Raw genomic sequence first — 6,000 nt, 5'->3', positions numbered from 1 at the left:
TGTACTCTAAGAATTACGTCACATACAGAAGTAAGGAGTCCTATGCTTCTGAGAATAATAGATAATATATTTCTGTAGCACAACATCTATGAATATATGAACCAGCATGTTTACAATAGTTATCTCAGAGTGGTATGGTTTCAGGTGATTTAATTTTTCTTTTGCTCATTTAAGAAAGTTTTTTATAATAACTATTGTTAACTTATATAATTATAAAAGGAGAGTTTTTTATTTTTATTTTATTTTTTAATTTTTTATGTTTATTTATTTTTGAGAGAGAGATTGAGAGATTTTGAGTGTCGAGGGACCGAGAGAGGGAGACACAGAATCTGAAACAGGCTCCAGGCCCTGAGCTGGCTGTCAGCACAGAGCCCGACAAGGGGCTAGAACCCACGAACCATGAGATCATGACCTGAGCCAAAGTTAGACAGTTAACCGACTGAGCCACTCAAGTGCCCCAAGGAGGGTTGGCTTTTTTTTTTTTTTTGTAATGCTACCAGCCAGAAGGAAGTTTCTCTACTTTTCTTTATTTTCTCTATGTGTGATTTGGAAATTCTAATAATTTCCACTGTATAGAGTGGTTGTGAGGATTAAACAGTATATTACAGGTAAAGTGCTTTAATTATTTAAGTTTTTATTTATCCATTTCAAGAGAGAGAGAGTGAGCAGGGGAAGGGGAGAGAGTGAGGGAGAGAGAAGTCCAAGCAGGCTCTGCCTTCTCAGCGTGAAGCCGGATGTGGGGCTCGAACCTACGAACTGCAAGATCATGACCTGAGCTGAAACCAAGAGTCAGACGCTCAACCTACTGCACCACCCAGGCACCCCAGTAGGTAAAGCATTTTCAAGAGTTTCAGGCACAGGGTAAGCGCATAGTAGCTGATGGCCACCACCACCTGACTGTCTTCTATTAGTTAAACTTCTGCCTCTCCTCTGGCCTTCTCGTGTTGTAGGAGAGTGGACTTTCAAGTCAAATCACATAAGCCATTGCCCTGTTCAAAGCCTTCTAAATGTTGCCTTTGCACTTAGGGTCAGATCTAACCAGCTCACCAGGGCCCCAAGGCCCTGTGGGATCTGATTTCTTACCACCTCTGCAACTAGCCCTCACATGGCCCTCCCTCTTTCTCATGTGCTGCCCTCCAGCCACACTGACCCTTTTGTTCATGGAATAAAATCAAGTTCTGTCCAACCTCAGGGACTTTGCATTCCCTGTCCCCTTTGCCTGGCATTCTCTTCCCTGTATCTGTTCATACATAGCTGGGTTTTGATCTTGGCGTAAAAGTCCCTCTTTGGGGAGGCCTTCCCTAGCCATCCAATGGGAAAGTAGCTCCCTAGGCTCACTTCTCCTGTTCCATGCTTCCCCTGCTTGATTTTTCAAAAAAAAAAAAAAAACCTATCTGTTGCTACTTTTACATGTTCTTGTTTATTTGTGTAATTCTGTTACTGAGTGTCAGTCCCCCCATAGACCTCGTTCGTTTTGTCAGTTTTCACAGGAATACCTGGAATAGTGTCCAGCACATCATCCGTACTCAATATATGGTTGTTGGGTGATTTAATTAATTAAGTGGATGATTGCTGCCAACAGAAAGAACAATTTAGCCACCTTCCACCACCTTCCCCTTAGAAGGCTGGCATTTTCCTAAAGAGGAAGAAGGCAAAAATATCACTTTATTTCTACACTCCCCTCCTAGTTAGAACGAGGATGATAAAATCAAAGTGGTCTGTTTCTCAGGGTCCCTCCACATGTGGCCAGATTCATAGCTTTCTATCCCAGATTGAGATTAAAAAAAAAAAAGGCTGCCCAGATTTGAAAAGAGATTGCTTGTGAGCTTTAACTCTGATACATGAGGCTGGACAGGCGGTCCCTACTTTACAAAGAGGTCGTGTTCCCAACGTTTCTTTGTGTATGTTGTTTGTTTCCAACACAGAATGCATTTTTTCACTGGAAACAATGTTCCCGGACTAGCCCACAAAAGCCTCTTTAACCCGCAATGCTCAGTATCAAAAATATGTTGAAATTCTAAGAAAGGAAATGAGGAAAATGAGTGCAAAGTACAATTTAAATGTTTATCTGGAATACTAGTGCTTGAGGAGAAGCAGCTTTCCACAAATGATGGGGGCGGGGCTCGAGCCAGGGGTGTGGAAGTTTCGGGGAGCAGAGTGGAAGACCAGCCACGGTACCATATAAACCTGATATGCTGAGGCTGTGCACAAAAGCCACACCGCCTGTCAGGGCAGCTGGGTCACAGGCAGGTCTGAGCTTGTCCGAAGGAACATTGCTGCAGGTCTACATGCAACAGAGGACGGGCAGGCACTGACGCCAGCACTTCCACCCGGCAAATTTGAGAGGCTAGACTCAACATGTGAGCATTCTTCCATAAAACCAAGATCTGAGTATGTAACAATCAGGGACTCATGAGCTTTCCCGAGGAATTTCTGCTTGAGTTATCTGAGTACAAACATGATAATGCAACTTACAAAAATCATAGGTTCAGTTTGGTGTCATCATTGAAAATCACTGAAATTACCACTAGGTAACAGCAGGCATTTCCCACCCTTGTAGCTGATCGTTACACCATCACCTTGCAGCCAAAGCTTTTAGCACCTAAAAGTTAGACCTCACCAAGGAGGGGGCACGTATGTCTCCTTCTCAGGGAGTTCTAGAATTTCTCGTGTTATTTTGAATAAGAAAGTGTTCTGTTTGGGAAAGACTCATTAACCCTGAACAATTCTAATCAACCTTAATTTTGGAAGCTTATAGAGGTCCTGGTAGAATTGACAGAGAAGGAGGCAAAGAAATGTAACACATGGGCACTCAGTTATTATTATTCCTCCAAAGAGGTCCTCATGGTTGTTATGCTGTGCTGAGTGGCACTGTAAATGAATTCTTAAAGATCATTTAAGAGCAATAGTGATAAACAGTCATAGAGATGATGAATCTAAATTTAGAGGGCGATACAAGAGGAGGTAACGCTTCCAGCCAGTGCTCTATACGGAATTTTAAGTGCTCAGGCAGGAGCAGAGTGTGCTTCTGAAAACCGTGTTAGGTGATTCCTGAAAGGGCTCTTGTGACGATGAAGCCACGAAAGCTGAAGATGTTTGTGAGGAGTCTGAATAAAATGGTTTCATGAAATGTGAGATTGAAAATAGCAATAGTTCTTATGTAATGTGTGATTTAAATATATGTGCAACCACATTAATATCTTAAATATTATAGACGTTTGACTCTTTCACCTCCAGCCCCAGTAGTTTATATATTCAATTGGGCAAATTCAGGTGAAAATAACGTCAGTGGACAAACGAGGAAGGAACACCTTATATATGTTATCTCTTTATAATTAGCTGTGTGTGGAATGCCGCACACACGTTTGCTTCTAAAGGAGGCAGAGCATGCTGGATGAAGAGGGAGAGGTTTTCACTCTCCAGGCTCTGGTTCTGCATCTGGTGCAGCCTGTCCTCTGGAACGGTCACTTCTCGCTCTGAAGGGCTCCGTTTCATCGACTGTGATGTGGAAACAGTCGTACTTCTTACATCACTGCTTTTATCATCTTTATAAATAGGCAGACTCAGTCGTTGATTAATAGATACTAAGAATTAGAATCAGGGTCTGGCCGATCTCAGATGACTTACTTTAAGACAATTTTACATTTTCCTTGATACTGTGTTTTGGTATTTACCTATTCTATCTGGTCTGCAATTTTACTCTAAGCAAAACAATGAGATGAGGCCCAAAATATCAGNAACCTACTCTACAGTGTCAGCAGCAATATAATATGAGGTGGGGTGGCCCTAGACCAAGACCAAGTCCCACTCCTTTTTAGCTGTCTGATCTTTAGCAAATGTCTTATGCCTGTCTGTCTTTCTGTCTGTCTGTATTTATTTATTTATGTGTGAGAGAGAGAGCACACACATGCATGTGCAGGAGAGGGACCGAGGGACAGAGAGAGAGAGAGAGAGAGAGAGACTCTCAAGCAGGCTCGGTGCTCAGCATGGAGCCCGATGGGGTGCTTGATCTCATGAATCAATTATAGCCGATGTTGTTGCTATTTTAAATGTTTACTTACTTTTGAGAGAGAGAGAGCATGAGCAGGGGAAGGCCAGAAAAAGAGGGGGACAGAGGATCCGAAGTGGGCTCTGCGCTGACAACAGCAAGACTGTTCTGGGGCTCGAACTCATGAACAGAGAGATGATGACCTGAACAGAAGTCAGATGCTCAACCCACTGAGCCACCTCATTGTTATTTTAAAATATAGGCTAGTAATCGTATCTGTGTCCTGGGGTTGCTATAACAGAGCATCATGAACTGAGTGGCTTTAAATGACAGGTATGTATCATCTCACAGCTCTAGAGGCTGGAAGTCTAAAATCAAGGTGTGAGCAGCACCTGGGTTCCCTCTGCAACATGTAGGGGAGTCCTTCCTTGCCTCTTCCGAGCATCTGGTGTTTGCTGATAGTCTTTGGTGTTCCTTGGCTTGTAGATGCATTATGCCAGTCATATGGCATCCTCTCTTTTCTTTTTTTTAATTAAAAAATGTTTATTATTTATTTTTGAGAGAGAGAGAGAGAGAGAATGAATGCAAGCAGGGGAGGGGCAGAGAGAGAGGAAGACACAGAATCTGAAGCAGGCTGAGCTGTCAGCACAGAGCCCTACGTAGGGCTCGAACTCATGAACTGTGAGATTATAACCCAAGCTGCAGTTGGATGCTTCACTGACTGAGCCACCCAGGCGTCCCATACAGCATCTTTTCTATGTGTGTCTTCATATGGTCTTCTTGGTGTGTGTTTCTGTCATTGTGTCTAAATTTCCCCTTTTTATAAAAGCCCAGTCATACTGGATTAGGGCCCACACTAGTGACCTCATTTTAACTTGGTTACCTCTGCAAGATCCTATTTCCAAATGAGGTCACATTCTGAGGCACTGGAATTCGGACTTTACATATCCATTTTTTGCAGGGGGACATAATGCAGCTCATATAACAGCAATAGTTCTTACGAAAATTCTCCAAAAATAACTAGTGTCTTGGATTTTGCTCTTTAAAATCTCTTCTTTGCAAGATATTATCATCACAGGGACTTTGCTCATCAAAGCATGCTTAGACATAAAAACAAACTCAAGTTGGTTCTGTTTGTCAATAAACTTGGAAGTAAGGAATCTGCTCTGTTTACAGAGGAAAACATTCTTTCCGGCAGGACTCTGTCAAGAACACGTTACAAATTGTCACTGTTTCCAGTGAACTATTCACCGCCTTCTATCAGCCAGGCAAGAGCCAAACCCCATTCTCTCCTGGGTGGCGGCCAAGCCCCTCACTGGGTCTTGATTTCAAAAGGTCATCAAAATTCACCCTTGCAGGGGTGCCAGTTAAACATCTGACTCTTGATTTCAGCTCAGGTCATGATCTCATGGTTTGTGAGATGGAAACCCGTGTTGATTTCGTGCTGACAGCTTGGGATTCTCTCTCTCTGTCCTTCCCTTGCTTGTTCTCTCTCTTTCTTTCTTTCAAAATAAATAAATAAACATTAAAAAAAATTCATCCTTGCAGTGTCTGGTCTGCAATGGAGACCAATATCCCTTTTACCTGACGTTTGGAATGTACTTGGCAATGCCTGAACCGTGGGAGCGCAATCAGGCCACCCTTAGCGGACTAGGGGGATTTTTAGTGGTTCCCAAGCCTGGCTGTAGGTAGGGCTCACCCAGAGAACTTTCAAAACATATTGATTCCTCAGCTTCATCTGAGAGATATTCAGTAAGAGTCGTAGGATGGAGCTGAAGTTTTAAAAGGCTGTCTGGGTGATTTGGTTACAGTCGACCCAGCACCAGCCTCTGGAAGTCACTAGCAGGTGGGTTGCTGAGGCCCAGAGAGGCTGACGGATTACCAAGGTGGTCAGTTGTTAAGTAGTTCGTAGTGATGCCTAGTGAAGGGCCAGTTCTGCTGCTCTGTCTTCTTCTTCTTCTTCTTCTTTTTTTAAATGTTTTATTTATTTCTAGGAGAGAGAGAGAGAGAGA

Source organism: Crocuta crocuta, unplaced genomic scaffold (assembly GCF_008692635.1).
Source record: "Crocuta crocuta isolate KB4526 unplaced genomic scaffold, BGI_CrCroc_1.0 scaffold112, whole genome shotgun sequence".
NCBI lineage: Eukaryota > Metazoa > Chordata > Mammalia > Carnivora > Hyaenidae > Crocuta > Crocuta crocuta.
The sequence above is the reverse complement of the archived record's forward strand: the minus strand, read 5'-3'. Positions refer to the sequence as shown.